Here is a 20,242-nt window from a genome sequence, read left to right on the forward strand (position 1 = left end):
GAGGGGCGCGCCTTACGTCACTGAAAACTCTTGTTACGTTGGCGGAACTTGGGCGTGGCGTTCGTGGCGTCTGCGCGAATGCCGCGCGTCGGCGGGAGAGAAGAGCGCGCGTAGTTGGCTTGCTGTCTGTAGCTCGTTTTTTTGTTTGTTTGTTTTTAAATCATTTTAAGTGCTATCCTTAACAAACCATACAAATAGAGAGCTGGCACCGAAACTCCTAAACTAGTATGCGGCAAGATTCAAGCTGAAACAGGCTCAGGCAAGTTCTATAGAAAGTGAGTATTAAGAGTTTTTACATTGGGACTGTTTCTAAGTGGCGAGAACTCAGAGGATGCATATGGGAGAAAAACAGGGTGAAGAAGAAGGGAAGACTGTAAAAAGTAAAGGAAAAGCATTTATTTCTACAGGGAACGTGGATTTTTTTTAAAAAAGAGGAAAACCCGGAAAACTTCTATTTGGAGACAGTCAGACTTTCCTTCGCCACGCCTTCCCCTAACTATGATCGCCCAGTTAACTTTCGTGTCCCCAAGAGTTTATTTTAAAATGTTTGATGAAGGTAGGTTTTCTTGGCGAGCGGGAATTACCCCTCCTTTTCACTATTTCAGTTTTTGTATTTTCCACATTAAACTGCATCAGCTGGACAGTTCTGACAAAACCGCCACGTACAGCGTGTTTAAATGCGAGGTTTTCGCTTGCTCAAAGCAATTTATCTTTTGGAACCCCTAGGTTCAAGTTCACTGCCTTGGGCCCACAACCACAATTTTAGTTGGAATGGGGTAAGAGGAATGGTACAAACAGAAGCATGCTCTCTCAAGACATTGCCATTTAATTTGGGGTACCACAGATGCTGAATTACAAAAATGTCACTCTGGAATTTCTTAATTCTTAATACAGATCAGCCTTAGAGCTTAAGGAGAAAGAAAAGAGAATCCCGGGCTGTTATCCCTCATAATCTTTGATATGTGCACTTTGTATATATATTTTTAATTGTGCAACTCGAATAGCCCGAAAGAGCTATTTCATTAACTTAAACCATTAGCAGTCTGCTGCTATTACTTAATTAAAATCATACCACCTCGCAAAAGAAAATGAATTTCCCCTCTTTGCCTTTTTGAAGCTACTCTATAAAGTGGGTAAACTGTACAAAAATCTAAATCAAACTGAGTTCTTCTTTAATGCAAAATATATTCAAAGGAAAGCAATTCAGAATATATTTGAATAATAACCTCAAAATAACAACCTTATTAAAATTTCATTAAATGTTAGCATAGACTTTTTGTTTGTAATTCAGTATGAAAATGAAATTTGATAACAGCATTGGAACTGCAATATTAAGTATAAAAGGTATTCCATGTTGTGATACAAGTATGCTACAAATCTGGTAAGCATGGAGTAACAACTTTGTTTTACACAAGGCACAATAACATATCCTCACTTTAATGAAAGACCCACCACCAAGAAAAATAAATACATCATTAATGCCTTCATTTTTTTTTTACAAGAAAAAAAAAATCTTCAAAATTTACTTGGAAATTAAAATTCAGACTCAAGTTCAAAAAACTCCTGCAGTCTATCTAGAATTCTGCAAAAGGTCTCCACAGAATGATCAGTTGTACCTTAAGTTTAAAAATGTCACCAATAAAAAGATAAAGGAACAATGGAAAATAAAAAGTTGAAAGCCATTTTCAACAACTAGTCTGGGGTTTCAGTGTTTTTTAATAAGTTTTATTTAAATTACCAAGCAGCCCCATCCATCTGACTCCCCTGTGACCTTGTGAAAATCAGCAGGGTCCTTCAGTAGCATCCTTACCCAGGCAGCAAATCTTTATTACTTAAAATGGATGAGAAAAGGTAGTAGATTTTAAGTCTTATATATTTGAATGTGGTTGAGGGGGGAAATTTGGAGTTTGTGTATATGTTACTGGAATGAAAATTAAAACAAAAACAAAGTTATATAACATAGTGAACCGTGTTGTATATGATGGACTATAGTTAATAGTACAATTATAAAAACATTCTTTGAATTGTAACAAATTCAAGGTGTTAATAATAGGGTGGTACATGGGAACCCTGATTTTATGCCTGATTTTTCTTTAAGCCCACATCTCTAATTAAAACAAACAAAACAAGCTCTACACTGTCTAGAAGAATGCAGGTGGGAAAATACAAGCATCAAATAGTGTTAGAATTTTAAGCAGTGCATAGAGAGTAACCCAAGCCAACATTCCACCTCAGACTGACATGGGAAACCATGGATGTGTGGGAACAAATTGTGATGACAGTGGTGATAATAATCATCATCACAATAATAAATATAGAGAATGGTAATTGTTCTAGTTTGTTAGCTGCCAGAATGCAATATACCAGAAATGGAATGGCTTTTTAAAAGGGGAATTTAATAAGTTGCTAGTTTACAGTTCTAAGGCCAAGAAAATGTCCCAATTAAAACAAGTCTATAGAAATGTCCAATCAAAGGCATCCAGGGAAAGATACCTTGGTTCAAGAAGGCCAATGAAGTTCAGGGTCTCTCTCTCAAGTGAGATGGCACATGGCGAACACAGTCAGGGCTTCTTTCTCGGCTGGAAGGGCACATGGCGAATACGGTGTCACCTGCTAGCTTTGTCCCCTGGCTTCCTGTTTCATGAAGCTCCCCGGGAGGCATTTTCCTTCTTCATCTCCAAAGGTCGCTGGCTGGTGGACTCTGCTTCGTGGTGCTGCAGCATTCTCTGCTCTCTGACTCTCTCATTCTCCTCTTTTATAGGACTTCAGAAACTAATCAAGACCCACTCAAATGGGTGGAGACATGTCATCCCCTAATCCAGTTTAACAACCACTCTTGACTAAAGCACATCATCCAGGGAGATAATCTCATTACAGTTTCAAACATACAGTATTGAATAGAGATTATTCTACCTTTATGAAATGGGATTTATATTAAAACATGGCTTTTCTTAGGGGGCATACTTCCTTTCAAGCCAGCACAGTAATAATAAATATGAAGAACAACAATGGCTAATGATAATTCAAAAGTAACTGGATCAGACCTTATTCCAAGTGATTTACATGTATTACTTCATTTAATTTTGCAACAAATATATAAGGCATGTGCGTTTATTGTATTCCTCTTCTCACAAATGAAGAAACTGAGGCCCAGAGAAGATATATAAGGGGTTTGCAGCCCCACAGCAATTAAGTGGTAGATCCGGGATCTGGGATCTGAATTAGGCAGTCTGCTTCCAGAGCCTGTGCTCTTAACCATATGTTGATATGCAGAAAACACACCTGGTGTCTTTGCAAGAGTAAGGGCTTTGGAATCAGATGGTCCTAGATTAGAAACATTTAAGACATTCAGAAAGCTACTGATACTCCAGATTTAGAGTTCTGATCCTGGCCTTGGGAACTAAGTAAGAAAGGTCTGCCAAGCACCAAGGACAGCCTGGCAGTGTAGTCAATACATATTTGAGGGTTACACAAAGTGATATAGAGAAAGATACTACAGTTAAAAATGTGCTCATACAAAAATCAAAAAACGTCTGGGAAAAACAAGTTCCTATTAAAATTATTTTCTCTTAAAAATAAATTCAATATAGGTTGTCTTGCTTGGGAAATAAATGTAAATATATTCTCAACAAAGCTTAACTTTTCTTGACATCATGCCATAACAGTTATACACATTCAAATTTTCAGTCAGTTTGATGTGGTTTGAATGTCATTTGTGACTTTTTGTTTAGGTAGTGAAGGAAAGAGATGTTAAAAAAGAAATACATTTTCAAACACTTTCTGCTAATAATCTTCATACTTTGAGGCAAAAACTAAGCTAGGTAAGATTTCAAATGCATTGAACAAAGAAATACCTACCACCAATAATTCTTTAGAGGTCTCTAATTAAATGCTTTATTTCATCTCCTTGGTAGCAAATGCCTGCTAAGAAAGTACTCATCCTTATTCTCTACAGAATTTTCCTCATCATTCGCTGGTATTTCTCACAGGATCCAAGAAAGGTTTTAACTTTTCTAACAGGCAACCTAGTGCTAAAAGTAGGTGAGGACTTTTGGGGGAAGAAAGGCAATGATAAAATCATATAATAGGGGCAGGCCATGGTGGCTCAGCAGGCAAAGTTGTCACCTGCCATGCGGGTGCTTGCCCATGCAAAAATAAGTATGTGGCTATCATATGTGAGCAACTTCCCTGACTTTTCCAGTGAAAGAAAGTGGAACAACAAACATGGAGCATATGAACAAGGGACTTGGGGACAAAGATTATTTTAGTGGGTAAATAGGGAAAACAATACAAATATTTTAATGTTGGCAATACAATCTCTTGTTTGTGCTTACTATTTGTAGCAAAGATCCTTCCTACTTAGATGACATGATAAACTGCCTAATAACATTTTGCCCGTCATGAAATTAAGCATTTCTAAACAGAAGCAGAGCTTTCCTTGGCTGGTGGAAGGGATGGGGCGTTGGGGCTAGATTATTGCTTTCCAAAAGCATTGTAACCATTTAGTACAAAAAGCTCTTCTTAAGAAAATGATTAAGTTCTATTAGAAAATTCCAAAGCTAACTCAAAGAGGACCTAATAGATGAAGAGACATTTCTCATGCTGCCATCTGAATCTCTGGATCCAGAGTTCAAGGTTGGACTGTAAGGATAACTAGTTACTGGAGCTAGTAAAATCTCCTTTTGCTTAAACTGCATAGAGTTGATTCCTCTTACTTGAAACTGAAAAATTTGTGGCTAAATTGGTATCCAAACCAATTAGGTAGGGAGAAAAAGTATACTATGGAATGAGAATTTATTTCACATAAATGGAGCTGGACAAGGTAAATATTACCTGTAAGCACACTTGTATGTAATTAAATTGATCTGAATACAAAATAATTTTTAAGTTTCTTGGCAGTGTTCTGTGGTTGAGGAAGTGCTTATGTACCTTTTAAGTAGCTGGCAATAAAGGCAGGAGAGAGATCATGAATGGCTGTGCTTTTTCATACAGACTGTACATATGACCTAATCCCCACAGAAAGGAATTTCAGAACATTAGAACCTACTTTAAAGCATCTGCTAATCTAGAGTAGCTGTTTTCTCCATATTTGACCTAAAGCATTTCCCTACTGGCTGCACTATGAAAGTTGACAGAATCGTCTCTCTTTTAGACTCCACATTATTAGCTTAGAGTAGAGGTATGTGTACCCAGAGGACAGGGGCACCAAGGAGGAGCTGTAGAAGAGAAAGGCATACAGGGTTTCTTCCTCCTGCAAGTGAGAGTTTAGGTTCCTGATGAGAAGAGGACTTGTCCCTTCCCCAAGCCTCGAAAAACCCAGCATTTTGTGGTATTTGTGGGGTAACAGCTAGCAGAAGCCTATATATCCCTTCTGAGAAACTTAATAGTTGGCTTCCTGATAAGGATACTCCTCCAGGAACCTATCTCAGGCTGTTGACCAATTGCTCTCAGAGGGAGCCTCACAGGAAGGTCAAATGCTGCTAGGCCTTGAGGTTTGGAGTCACCAGTTTACCCCCCTCTGAGACCTGGTAGACTCCAAGAAGCTTCTTCATAGTGCCTCAGCAGATGTGTATATAGTGTGCCCTTTGATTCACTGTGGCCCTTAGAGCAAAATCTTCCATGCCAGAAACTGCAGTTCTCCTACCACTTGCCATTCTAATACTTTCCCAATGATTCCAACAATGTAACCTACAGAGAAATGAAGTACAAAACCCTTGACAGGTGAATAAGAAAAAAATTACATTTATTAAAGTTGACCCACGAGTTTGAAGAAACAATAAAATGGACAAGACTTTAGCTAGAGTGACCAAGAAAGAAAGAATATTCAAGTTAATAAAATCAGGAATGAAAGAGGGGACATCAAATTGACCCTACAGAAATAAAAAAAATAAAAAAAAAAACAATTATAAGGGAATGCTTGGAGCCATATACCAACAAATTAGATAAATTGAAAGAAAGTAAAAGTTACTGGAAATACATTTTAATGAAACTTGTTCTAGAAGAAATAAAATCTGAATAGAACTATAACAAAGAGATTAAATTAGTACTATTAAAATTTCCCCCAAAGGAAAAAACCTAAGCCCACGTGAATTTCTTGGTGAGTTCTACCACATAGTTAACACCACCCCTTTAAAAACTCTTCCAGAAAATTGAAGATGAAAAAAAAATATTCCAACACTTTCTGTGAGTTGAGGATGATCTTGTTACCAAAACTAGAAAAAAATATCACAGTAAACAGCAGACCAATATCCTTTATGAATACAAAGGCAAAAATCCTCACCAAAATAATAACAAATCAAACCCAACAAAATATAAAAAGAATTATTATACACCATTAGCAATGGGATTTATTTCAGGAATTCAAGATTATAAATGTTGAAAATAAAAAAAAATAAGTAATGCTGAAAACACTTCAAAAGATAGGAATACAAGGGAACTTCCTTAAAATGATAGAGGGAATATATGAAAAACCCACAGCTAATATCATCCTCAATGGGGAAAAATTGAAAACTTTCCCCCTAAGATCAGGAACAAGACAAGGATGTCCACTATCACCACTATTATTCAACATTGTGTTGGAAGTTCTAGCCAGAGCAATTAGGCAAGAAAAAGAAATACAAGGCATCAAAATTGGAAAGGAAGAAGTAAAACTATCACTGTTTGCAGACGATATGATACTATATGTAGAAAACCCAGAAAAATCCACAACAAAATTACTAGAGCTAATAAATGAGTACAGCAAAGTAGCAGGCTACAAGATCAACATTCAAAAATCTGTAGCTTTTCTATACACTAGTAATGAACAAGCTGAGGCGGAAATCAAGAAACGAATCCCATTTACAATCGCAACTAAAAGAATAAAATACCTAGGAATAAATTTAACCAAAGAGACAAAAAACCTATATAAAGAAAACTACAAAAAACTGTTACAAGAAATCACAGAAGACCTAAATAGATGGAAGGGCATACCGTGTTCATGGATTGGAAGACTAAATATAGTTAAGATGTCAATCCTACCTAAATTGATTTACAGATTCAATGCAATACCAATCAAAATCCCAACAACTTATTTTTCAGAAATAGAAAAACCAATAAGCAAATTTATCTGGAAGGGCAGGGTACCCCGAATTGCTAAAAGCATCTTGAGGAAAAAAAACGAAGCTGGAGGTCTCGCGCTGCCTGACTTTAAGGCATATTATGAAGCCACAGTGGTCAAAACAGCATGGTATTGGCATAAAGATAGATATATCGACCAATGGAATCGAATAGAGTGCTCAGATATAGACCCTCTCATCTATGGACATCTGATCTTTGATAAGGCAGTCAAGCCAACTCACCTGGGTCAGAACAGTCTCTTCAATAAATGGTGCCTAGAGAACTGGATATCCATATGCAAAAGAATGAAAGAAGACCCATCTCTCACACCCTATACAAAAATTAACTCAAAATGGATCAAAGATCTAAACATTAGGTCTAAGACCATAAAACAGTTAGAGGAAAATGTTGGGAGATATCTTATGGATCTTACAACTGGAGGCGGTTTTATGGACCTTAAACCTAAAGCAAGAACACTGAAGAAGGAAATAAATAAATGGGAGCTCCTCAAAATTAAACACTTTTGTGCATCAGAGAACTTCATCAAGAAAGTAGAAAGACAGCCTACACAATGGGAGACAATATTTGGAAACGACATATCAGATAAAGGTCTAGTATCCAGAATTTATAAAGAGATTATTCAACTCAACAACAAAAAGACAGCCAACCCAATTACAAAATGGGAAAAAGACTTAAACAGACACCTACCAGAAGAAGAAATACGGATGGCCAAGAGGCACATGAAGAGATGCTCAATGTCCCTGGCCATTAGAGAAATGCAAATCAAAACCACAATGAGATATCATCTCACACCCACCAGAATGGCCATTATCAACAAAACAGAAAATGACAAGTGCTGGAGAGGATGCGGAGAAAGAGGCACACTTATCCACTGTTGGTGGGAATGTCAAAGGGTGCAACCACTGTGGAAGGCAGTTTGGCGGTTCCTCAAAAAGCTGAATATAGAATTGCCATACGACCCAGCAATACCATTGCTAGGTATCTACTCAAAGGACTTAAGGGCAAAGACACAAACGGACATTTGCACACCAATGTTTATAGCAGCGTTATTTACAATTGCAAAGAGATGGAAACAGCCAAAATCTCCATCAACAGAAGAGTGGCTAAACAAACTGTGGTATATACATACGATGGAATATTATGCAGCTTTAAGACAAGATAAACTTATGAACCATGTAATAACATGGATGGACCTAGAGAATATTATGCTGAGTGAATCCAGCCAAAAACTAAAGGACAAATACTGTATGGTCCCACTGATGTGAACGGACATTCGAGAATAAACTTGAAATATGTCATTGGTAACAGAGTTCAGCAGGAGTTAGAAACAGGGTAAGACAATGGGTAATTGAAGCTGAAGGGATACAGACTGTCCAACAGGACTAGATACAAAAACTTAAAAATGGACAGCACAATAATACCTAATTGTAAAGTAATCATGTTAAAATACTGAATGAAGCTGCATCTGAGCTATAGGGTTTTTTTTGTTTTTGTTTGCTTGTTGGTTTGTTTGTTGTTGTTGTTTTTTACTATTACTACTACTTTTATTTCTTTTCTTTATATTAACATTTTATATTTTTTTCTGTTGTATTGCTAGTTCCTCTAAACCGATGCAAATGTACTAAGAAACAATGATCATGCATCTATGTGATGATGTTAAGAATTACTGAGTGCATATGTAGAATGGTATGATTTCTAAATGTTGTGTTAATTTCTTTTTTTTTCTTTCCGTTAATAAAAAAAAAAAAATAAGTAATGTAATACACCATATATTGTGGATTGAACCACATACCCCACGAAAGACACATAAATCCATTTGTTACTAGGACCTCTGAAGATATTATTAGTTAAGGTATGGACTCATTTGTGAATAGGATATTTGAAGATCCTATTTAAATGAGCAAAACTGAATAATGGTAGACCTTAATCCATATGGCTGAAGTTCTTATAAGGAGAGGAAATCTACAAAGAGACATAGACAACTGAGCAGGATAAGTAGAAGCCTGAAGGAGAAGCCTTGTGATGAGGCAGAGATACAAGCCAAGGAACTCCAAGGACTGCAGTAAGATAGCCCCAGAATGGATGCTATAGGCTTCAGAAGAAAACATAACTGATTAAGACCTTGAACTCAGACTTCTAGTGCTGAAACTATGAGATAAAGCCAACCCAATATTTGGTATATGTCATAGCAGGCCTGACAAACCGAGGTACCATATTAAGAGAATAAAGACCAAAAAATTTATTTCAATCAATGCAGAAAAATCATTTGACAAAAATCTAACAAGCTTTCCTGACAAAAGCATTCAACAAACTAGAATTAGAAAGGAATATCCTCAACCTAATAAAGGATAAAAACAAACAAACAAAAAACCTATAATATCATAATGGAAAAGAGTGAATGATGTCCCTCTAAGATAAAGAACAAGAAAAGGTTGTTCATTCTCAGAACTCTTCAGTATTGTACTAGAGGGTCTAGCCAAGTAAATGAGGCAAGAAAATGAAATAAAAGATATCTTAATTGAAAAGGAAAAAGTAAAACTATCTCACAGATAGCATGACCTTGCATATAGAAAATGACATGGAATACACCAAATACCATAAGAACTAATAAGTGAGTCCAACAAGGTTGTAGAATACAAGGGCAATTTACTAAAAATCAACCATATTTTTATACATTAATAATCCAAAGTTGAAATTAAGGAAACCTTCCCATTTACAAAAAGAAAGTATTTGGGAATATGTTTCCCAAGAAATGTTTAAGTCTTGGAAACTGAAATCATTGATGAGAGAAATTAAGGAGATACAGATAAATGAAAAGACATCCTGTGTTCATGGATGAGAAGACCTAATACTCTTAAGATGATAATATACCCCAAATTGCTCTATAGACCCAACACAATCCCTATCAAAATCCCAGTGGAACTTATGCGGAAATTGACAAACTGATTTTAAAATTCATATGGAGATGCAAGAGACCCAGAAGAGCCAAAAGAATGTTGAAGCAAGATGTTGGAGTAGGAAGTTTTACAATTACTCCCTAAACTAAAAAATAAATAACCTGGCAAAAGATTGGAATTAAATAGGTGGTAACTCTGGAACAAATGTGGACATCTGAAACAATTAAAGGAGAGTCAGAGGAAGCAAGAGGCTGCTGACAAGTCAGCATTTATAAGTGAAAACAGGAACCAGTGATCAGCCCCTTGGCAGCAGCTGCAGAAATGGCTCTTCTAAACCTGGACTCCAAGAGAAGCCACTTGGGACCAAACCTGGCAGAGGAACCTACTCCGAAAGCTGTGGTTTGAGTCAAGATTGGTCTGGGGAATTCTAAAGGGCCAGCATCTGGCTGGCCTTGGTTTCAGCCCTCTGTGTAGCAGAGGCTTCTAGCCTCAAACCAAGATCTACAAGCACTTAAAGAGCCAGTACATCTTTTCTGTGGTTGGGTTTTGTTTTGTTTTTAAATATTTCTCATGTTTAATCTGCTGGATCCTTGATTTGGACTTGGAGTTCCCAGCAGTATTATCTTCTGGCCTTATACTAGAATCTATGTAAAGAGCCTGTGTACCTCTTTTCTGTGTATGTGTGGGTTGTTTGTTGATTGGCAACTTTGTTTCTTTTTTGTGTTTTTAGGTCTGTCAGATCCCCGAGGAAAATAGCAGGGCTGCTTGCCTAGGTTTTGGACTCAACAGCAGCAGCTTCCAGCATATCAGTGGCTCATAACAAGAGACTTGGCACGGCAATGAACCTTTGTTGTTGTTTTTTTTCCCTAGGTTTTGTTTTGTTGTTTTTACTGTTTGTTTTGTCTGTAGCTTTTACTTTCCTCCCTATTTGCTTTTATTTTCTCTTCTTGTTTTTGCTGTGGTGGACTGGAGTGTGAGAAGTAGATCCTGGAATGACCACAACATAATACTCAGAATGTCCAGTTCTCAATTTAAAAATTACAAAACACACAAGGCAACAAGCAAGTATGCCTCACTCACAGGAAAAAAAATAATTTATCAAAGTATAACAGAGGAATTTCAGTCTTTTTGGAGTTAGTAATCAAAGATCCAAGAGCTCTCTTAAATAGAATGAATGAACGAAAGGAAAAAACATGAACAAATAATTAAAGGAAGTCAGAAAAACAATATATAAACAAAATGAGATTTTCCATAATGAGAGAGGTATTATAAAGAAGAACCAAGAAGAAATTCTGGAACTGAAAAATACAATAAATGAAGTGAAAAATTCAGTAGAGGGGTTCAACAGCAGATTGGAGGAGGCAGAGAAAATGAATAGTGAACTTTAAGATAAGACTGTTGAAATTGTTCAGCTTGAGCAGAAATAAAAATTGGGGGGAGGGGAAGAGCAATAAAATTGAAAAGCCTTTATCTAGAATGACAAAAAAAAAAAGAGAAAATATACAAATAACTAAGGTCAGAAAGGAAAATGTTGCAGTCATTACTGACCTTATAGAAACCAAAGGATTATGAGAACATTATGAACAATTGTATGTCAACAAACTAGATAATCTAGAAGAAATGGGGAAAAAATTCTAGAAATAGACAAATTACCCAAATTGACTCAATAATAATTAGAAAACCTGAGAAAGTATAAAAAGTGTGGAGATTGAATCAATAATCAAAACTCTTCCACAAAGCTCAGGACCAGATGGATTCACTGGTCAATTCTAACAAACATTTAAAGAATTATCACAAGTCCTTTTAAAACTGTTCCAAAGAATTCGAGAGGAAGAAATACTTCCTAATTCATTTTATGAGGCCATCATTACTTGTGATATCATGAGTAGAAACTTACAGATCAGTTTTCCTTATTGACTATAGATGCAAAAACCCTTTAAAAAATCTTAGCAAAATGAATCCAACAGCATATTAAAATTATTATACAGCATGACCAAATGAGATTGATTCCGGAATGCAAGGTTATTTTGCTTTTCAGCATATAAAAGGCAATCCATGTAATGAACTACATAAATAGAATGAAGAGGAAAAAAAACTACAATTATCTCAAAAGATTCAGAAAAGGGCTTCAGTAAAATCCAGCACCACTTCTTGATAAAAAACACTCAAATAGAATAGAAGGGAACTTTCTCAACATAGTTAAGTTAAAACCCAAAACTAATATCATAATAATGAAAGACTTAGAGCCTTCTCACAAGGCTTTAAGGAATGAAACAAGGATGCCCATTTTCACCACTGCTATTCAATACTGGAGTAGAAGTTCTTGCCAGAGCTATGAGGCAAGAAAAATAAGTGGTAAAACTACCTCTTTTCACAGAGGGCATGCTCTTATATAGAAAATCCAAAGGAATCCACAAGAAAACTATTACAACTAATAAATACTTCAGCAAAGATCAGTATACACACAAATCACATGTTCCTATACACTAGCAATAAACAAATCAAAAGGGGAAATTAAGAAAACAATTCAATTGACAGTAGCATCTATGCCAGTTGGAAAGTATTGTGCACCCCAGAAAAGCCATGTTTTGATCTTGATTCAATCTTGTGAAGGTAGCTGTTTCTTTTAATCCTGATTCAACACTGTAGGGTGGTAACTTTTGATTAGATATCTCCATGGAAACATGACACGCCTAGTTGTGGGTGACTGAGTGGCTGGAGACGTTACTCTGCCCATTCAGAGTGGATCTTGATTAGTTTACTGGAGTCCTTTAAAAGAGGAGATGTTTTGGAGAGACCGGACAGAGACACAGATGTTTGGACATGCCTGGAGCTCAGCAGACATTGCCATGTACCTCCCCATGAGATGTTAAACAAGCAAGAACATGGAGAGAGCCAAAAAAAAAAAAACAAGTACCATATCACTGGGAGGCTCTGTACCCAGTCGATGAACCAGTGGATGGAGGATGGCCAAAAGCAGGAGATACCCCAGTGGTAAAATGCAAGAAACCTGTCCCCTTTCCTTTGTGGTGGACCTCAGACAAGAAAAAGCTATGTTAGAGAAATGTTGGCTGGTGGGAAGGAGAGTGTGCCAGCTGTCATCACGGGTGTGGGAGCTCAGAAGGATAACCCCAGCTTAGCAGTTTCTAACATTAGACAGGCCCTGGAAACATGAAGGCATTTCTATCCAAGAGGAATCTGACTCCCTTAGGAATGCCAGCTTTCTGAGAGAAAAATATTTATAATCCAGAGCCTCTTTCTGCTGTCTGGTTTTCCAGGAAAACTAGTTTTTTTTTTTTGTTTTTTTTTTTTTTTTTTTAAATCTATCGGCTAGCCTTTCAGATCAAAATCTTAGTAAAATTCCTTTAAAACGTGGTATTGCAAGCATGCAGAAGAAAGTAAAATTACAAGATAAAATAACAGCTAGAATTAAAATCTGGGGAAAAAAAAAAGCCAAGAGATGAAAGCCAGCCCCAGAGAAGCGAAGCAAGGAATCCCCACAGGAACAGAGGCTGAAAGCAATGGAGCTCAGGAGTAAGGGGCAAGCAGATGCCAGCCATGTGCCTTACCAGCTGATGGAGGTGTTCCAGACCCATCAGCCTTTCTTGAATTCAGTTCTGTTGTCCTGGATGCCTTAGTTTGGACATTTTTATAGGTTTAGTACTGTAAACTTGTGACTTAATAAATTTTCTTTTTAAAAGCCATTCCTGTTTCTGATATATTGCATTCTGGCAGCTTAATAAAATAATACAGCACCTACAAAAATAAAATACCTATAAATAAATTTAACCAAGGATACAAAGAGTTGCATACTGAAAACTACAAAACATTGCTGAAGGAAATTAAGGAACTAAACAAATGGCATGACTTCCCATGTACATGAATTGGAAGAGGCATTATTGTTAATATGTCAATATTACCCAAAGAAATAGACAAATCCAGTACAACTCCTGTCAAGAAACATTATTGTTAATATGTCACTATTACCCAAAGAAATAGACAAATACAGTACAGTCCCTGTCAAATTTCTAGTTGATTTTTTTGCAGAAATGGAAAAACCAATCCTCAAATTCATATGGTACTGCTCAGATCCTCAAATTCATATGGTACTGCAAGGGTTCTTGCAAAAGAACTGTTGGAGAACTCACAGCTGATTTCATGTATAACAAAGCTACAGTAATTAAGACAGTGTGATACTGACATATAGACATATAGGTCAAGGAAACCATTGAAAGAACAGAAAGAGACATATCCATAGCCAACTGATTTTTGAAGAGGGTGTAAATACATGAACTGGAAAAAACAGTTTCTTCAACAAATGGCTTTGGCAAAACTGAGTATCTATCTGCAGAATGATGAAGTTAGACCTCTACCTTAAACTATATACTAAAACCAATTCAAAGGACCTAAATACAAGAGTTAAAACTATGAAGCTCTTAAGATATAACATATGGGCAAATTTCATAACCTGGAATTCAGGAATGGATTCTTAGATATGATAGCATAAAGCACAAGTAACAAAAGAAATAATAAATTTGATTTCAACAAAATTAAAAACTTTTCAACAGCAAAGTAAATTATTTAAAAAGTGAAAAGATAACCTACAGAATGGGAGAAAATAGTTTCAAACCATACATCAGATAAGGACTTATTGTAAAATAACTTATAATGCAACAACAAAAATATAAACAATCCAATTAAAAAATGAGAAAAGGACTTGAGTAGTGCCAAAGAAGATATATAAATGGCCAATAAACACATGAAAAGATGCTCAGCATCATTAGCCATAGGGAAATGCGATTCAAAATCAAATTGAGATACTATTTCACATCTACAACAATGGCTATTATTAATATAAAAAAACAAAATAAATGTTAGGATGTGGACAAATTGGAACTCTACTGCATTTGTATGATAGACATACAAATTGGAACTCTACTGCATTGTTGATGGGAATGTAAAATGTCAAAGCCACTGGAAAGCAATATGACAGTGCCTCAAAAAGTTAAATATATCAGGAATTCTACTTTTAGGAATACACCCAAAGAAAGTGAAAACATCTTCAAACAGATACTTGTACACCAATATTTGTAGCAGCATTATTCATAGTAGCCAAAAGGTAGGATGAGCCCAAATATCCATCAGTAAATGAGTGGATAAACAAAATGTGATACATATTCAAAATGGAATATTATATATAAGGAAGAATGGAATTATGAGAGACATGCTGCAATGTGGAAGAACCCTGAAAACATGCTCAGTGAAATAAGAAAGGCACATAAAGACAAAAGTTATTTATCACATAAGAAATTAAAACAAATAGCAAATTCACAGAGACAGCAGATTAGAGGGTACCAGGTGTACCAGTTGGAAAGTATTATTATGTACCCTATAAAGGCCATGTTTTAATCTGATCCAATCTTGTGGGAGCAGTCATTTCTTTTAATCCTGATTCAATACTATTCAATATAGATTGAAATCTTTGATTAGATTTTCTCCAGGGAGATATGACACACCCAATTGTGGATATTAACTTTAATTAGATGGAGATGTGACACCACCCATTTCAGGTGGTCTTGATTAGCTTACTGGAATCCTTTAAAAGAGGAAACATTTTAGAGAGAGAGCCAGAGCAGACAGAAGTGACAGAAACAACAGAGCCAACAGAAACTTCAGAACAGACCCTAGAGAAACGACAGAGGCCTCAGAGCCAACAGAAACTTCACAGCATAGCTGACACACATGCAGACACATGAAGAACAGAGACATGGATGTGTGGAGATGCTTGGAGCATAGCAGATGTCACCATGTGATGTTAAGCAAGCCAGAACCTGGAGAGGCAAATGCCAGCCATGTGACTATACAGCTGGCAAAGGTGCTCCTAACCCATGGACCTTCCTTGGATTAAGGTATCCTCTTGTTGGTGCCTTAATTTGGATACTTTCACTTCTTTAGAACTGTGAGCTTGTAACTTACTAAATCCCCTTTTATAAAAGCCATCCCAGTTCTGGCATATCACATTCCGACAGCTTACAAACTAACACAGATTTGGTACCAGAGAAGTAAGGTGCTGCTGTGGTTTGGAAATACCAAGTGTGTTGGAATAGCTTTTTAAATGGACAAGGGGAAGATCCTGGAAGAATTGTGAGGAGCTTGATAGAAAAGGTCTAGAATGCTTTGAAGAGACTGTTGTTAGAAATGTGGACTCTTTAGAGCATACTTCTGATATGGCCTTAGAAAGAAATGAGGCACATTAGTTAATGCAAACTGGAAGGAAAGCAGATTTTAAAATCTATGAACTTGGATATTTAGAAGAAGAGATTTCCAAATTAAATATGGAAAGTGCAGCCTGGTTTCTCCTTGCAGCTTATAGCAAAATGCAAAAAGAAAGAAAGAGATAAGCTGAGAACTGAACTCTTGGGTACAAAGAAACCAGAAATTGATGTTCTGGAAAATTCTGGGCTTCCAGGAAGGGAGACACCAGAGAGTAGTGCTCTAGTGAGGATTTAACCAAATGTGGAACTATTCAGCTATTTCAGAAAAGTCAGGATTGGAGATGAAGTTATCCAGGAAGGATTTGTGGAAACTCCTGTCTAATGGGCATAATCCTTTCCTACTACATAGAAAGCCAACAAGAGTGTTTTGGGATCTGTATAAATGAACTGCTACCAGTCTGTACTAAAAGGCTCAGAAAAGGGACAAAGTAAAGGTAAAATGTTTTCAGAGGCAGAACCATGGAGGCGGAGGTCTGAAGTCAAGAAACCTTGGTCCAGGAGAGCAGACCCACCGAAGTACATGGAGAGGGTGAATCTGCCCCAAAGGCAGAGGGTGGGCCTTCCATCTCATTGCAGAAGACACTCCCCTTAGCTGATTTCAGATATAATCAGCTGTGGATGCAGCCAACATGCTCATGATTTAAGTCCATGAAATGTCCTCACAGCAACAGGTAGACCAGTGCTTGCCTGACCAGACAACTGGGCACTATCACCTGGCCATGCTGACACACGAACTTGATCATCATACTACGGGAATAAGGTGAGGAGAAAAGGGAAGTGTTTGTTTAAAATATATATATATGTAAATTTAAAAAAACTTGGAAAGGAAAAACAAGGTTGCAGGACACATTTTGCAATTTTAAAACTCACTAAAACACTAAATAGTAATTGAGGCAGTGTGATATTAGCATAAGGATAGCCAAATAGATCAATGAATAGAACTGAGAGTTCAGAAATAAACCCCAACATTTAAGACCAGCTGACTTTTGATAAAGAGCCAAAACAATTTAATGGATGAAAAAATAGACATCCAGTATTCTTGGTGTGGAGATAACTAGATAGGTGCAGGCAAAATAATGAATTTGAACCTCCACACCATACACAAAAATAACCTCAAAGTGGATCATGTAAGAGCTGAAACTATAGAACCCTTAGAAGAAAATATAGGAGTAAATCTTTGTAAGCACAGACTAGGCAATGATCTCTTAGATCCAAAACCAAAGCATAAGTGATGAAAGAGAAGACTGATAAGTTGGATTCATCAAAATTAAAAACTTGTGTGTCCCAGGAAACTCATGATGTGAAAAGACAACCCAAAGATGGTGAGAAAATATTTGCAAATATATATCTGATAAGGGGACTTACCCACATAATATATTAACAGTTCTTATAACTCAGTAATAAAAAAACACAGTTTTTAAATAGGACAAAAGATTTAACTAGACATGCCTCTACAGATACAAAAATGGCTGATAAGCACATGAAAAGATGTCGTACATTGTTAGTCTTCAGGTAAATGTAAATCAGAACACGATACCAGTTCACATTCACCAGATAGCTATAATTAAAAAAGGCAGTATCATGTGTTGGCAAGGATGTTTAGGAAAGGGAACCCATACATTGCTGGTAGGAATGGAAAATGTACAGCGTCAGTGGAAAGCAGTTTGGCAGTTCCTCAATAAGTTAAACATAGAATTAACATATGACCCAGCAATTCTACACTAAAGAATGAAAGACAGTTATTCAAACAGAAACTTGTACATGAATGCTCATTGAAGTATTATTCAGAGTAGCCGAAAGGTAGAAACAACCCAAATGCCCATCAACGGATGGATGGATAAAGAAAATGTATGGTATATCCATGTAATATAATATTATTCCTCCATAAAAAGGAATGAAGTAGTGATAAATACTACAATATGGATGAACCTCAAAAACATGTTAGGGGCTCCCAATTGCAGCCAGAGCTGTCTAATAGTCCCAGGGCAGGGCCACAGGATCCAGACAGGTGTCACTATAATCTGCTTTATACTCATCCAGAACTGGGCAGGCAAGACAGCAGCTGGCTAAATGGTACAAGCTTGGTGATGATGAGAAAAAGAAATTGATTGAGGAAGGGCATCCAAAATGCCAAACACACCAGCTTTGTGGAGCTCCAGAGCTTACAGATCATTTACCAATGCCGTACTGACCTCTACTTCTGCAACTACATGGCCTCTACTTACCATCTGCCTGGATAACAACCTGGATTATCTGGAGGCCATCCACAACTCTATGGAAGTCTTAAATGGATATTTCCATGATGCCTGAGTCGGTCCTGGTATTCAACTTTTATAAGATTTACACAGTTGTAAGGAAGGTGTTCCAGTCCTGAGAGATCCATGAGACCAGTCAGAAGAAAGGGCTAAAACAGCTGCTGCACTCTGGAATGAGGGCAGAGGAACTCCCCAGACTATCCTGCTTACTTCCCCTTCCCAAGCCTGGTGCCCACCTCCAGCAGCCCCTTCCCTCACCTGTCCAGGAGAAAGAGATCAGCTGGGTCTGGGCCAAAGGGGAGGAGGCTGTACCCCATGCCCTCTGGGTCCAGCTGTGGGTTGGAAGCTAGTCCCCACCAACAAACAAACATAAACAACAAAAATCATATGCTAAGTGAAAGAAGTCACTCACAAAAACTATATTGTTTAATACCATTCATATGAAATGTCTAGAATAGGCAAATCTGTAGAAACAGAAAGATTAGTGGTTGCCTAGAGCTATGAGTGGGTGGGGAGGCAGGTAGATGGGGAGTGATGGTTAATGGGTACAAAGTTTCTTTTCAGGAGTGATGAAAATGTTATAAAATTAGATTGTGATGATGTTACACAACTGTAAAAACACTAAAAACCATTGAATTGTATATGCTATATACTTGAACTTTATGGTATTCTCATTATATCTCAATAAAGCTGTTGAAATAAAGAACTTGTAAAAGGCCAAGCTGAAAATCTCTGAGAAGATGCTCCCTTTGAAGTATAAAGAGATCAGGCAGAAAAGAACACTAATAAAATAATAACAGGAACCATCAAATGGATGTAGTTAGGGTGCCCAAACTTTCTGAATTAACAGCAAAAAGACTTTTAATTAAAAAGGCAAATCAGACTAAGATGCAGGAAAGTCTACTGTTGAAATAATTATTTCAGTCACTACCTCATAGCATGTTTATATGTTTTCAGGCAGTTGATGAACATCTTTAAAAGATGCCTCATGGATTAGGAAACACAATTTCATCTTTACTCTGCCATCAACTTCTCTGAGTCCTAGGGGAAGGTCCTTCACTGGTGAGATTTCAGTTCCCAGTTGTAAAACAGCATTATATGAAACAGAGTTCTGAACCCAAAATCATACACCCATGTTGAAAAGAAAATAGAAGGTTCATCCTGAAAGTAGTAGTTCTTTAAAAAGCTATTTAGCTCAGTATTTCCTAAGTGTTGGTATGTGAAACATCCTGAGTTTTCCAGGCCATCTGGTGGTAAAACAATGACTTTCTTAAATATCTTGGCTCTATTTTTCTTTAAGTGACAGAAAAACTATGACTTCTTCTAGAACAAATGGAGGTCTCCATATAAAGGTGCTACTCTCTCCAGGAATGAATCCTCAGTAGCTGTAGCAAAATACCTTGAGGAAATTGAGACTCTGCTTGTCCCTGCTGCCTACATGATTCCTGTAACAGAGTTGTCTGAGAAAGGGAGGTTTGAGGAGCTATATACACAGCCCCACCCAGAGTACATTCTTAAGAGAAGGGCAAAATCAGAGATAGTTTCATAAAATCAGTCATGCATGCATCATGGAACAACTCTTTCAAACTGTGCCATCTCTAAAAACAAACAAAAACCCAACCATATTAACATGTACCAACCTTTACTGTGAAAATTGTTTCTGAATTACAGTGTAGTATATATAACTCAATCCAGGATA

At 36.9% G+C, this 20,242-nt stretch overlaps 1 protein-coding gene and 1 pseudogene across 2 annotated transcripts in view; one reads left to right on the forward strand and one right to left on the reverse strand.

The window, feature by feature from the left end:
- The window catches only part of ENTREP2 (endosomal transmembrane epsin interactor 2), a 512,187-nt gene that overhangs the window by 159,876 nt on the left and 332,069 nt on the right, over nt 1-20,242 (reverse strand). The window lies entirely within an intron of this gene.
- Nucleotides 2-19,080, forward strand: LOC143652412 (AP-2 complex subunit sigma pseudogene; annotated as a pseudogene). Its single transcript, XR_013160645.1, has 2 exons — nt 2-275; nt 16,954-19,080. The product of XR_013160645.1 is annotated as an AP-2 complex subunit sigma pseudogene (transcript).

The sequence above is a fragment of the Tamandua tetradactyla genome, chromosome 12 (assembly GCF_023851605.1).
Source record: "Tamandua tetradactyla isolate mTamTet1 chromosome 12, mTamTet1.pri, whole genome shotgun sequence".
Lineage (NCBI taxonomy): Eukaryota > Metazoa > Chordata > Mammalia > Pilosa > Myrmecophagidae > Tamandua > Tamandua tetradactyla.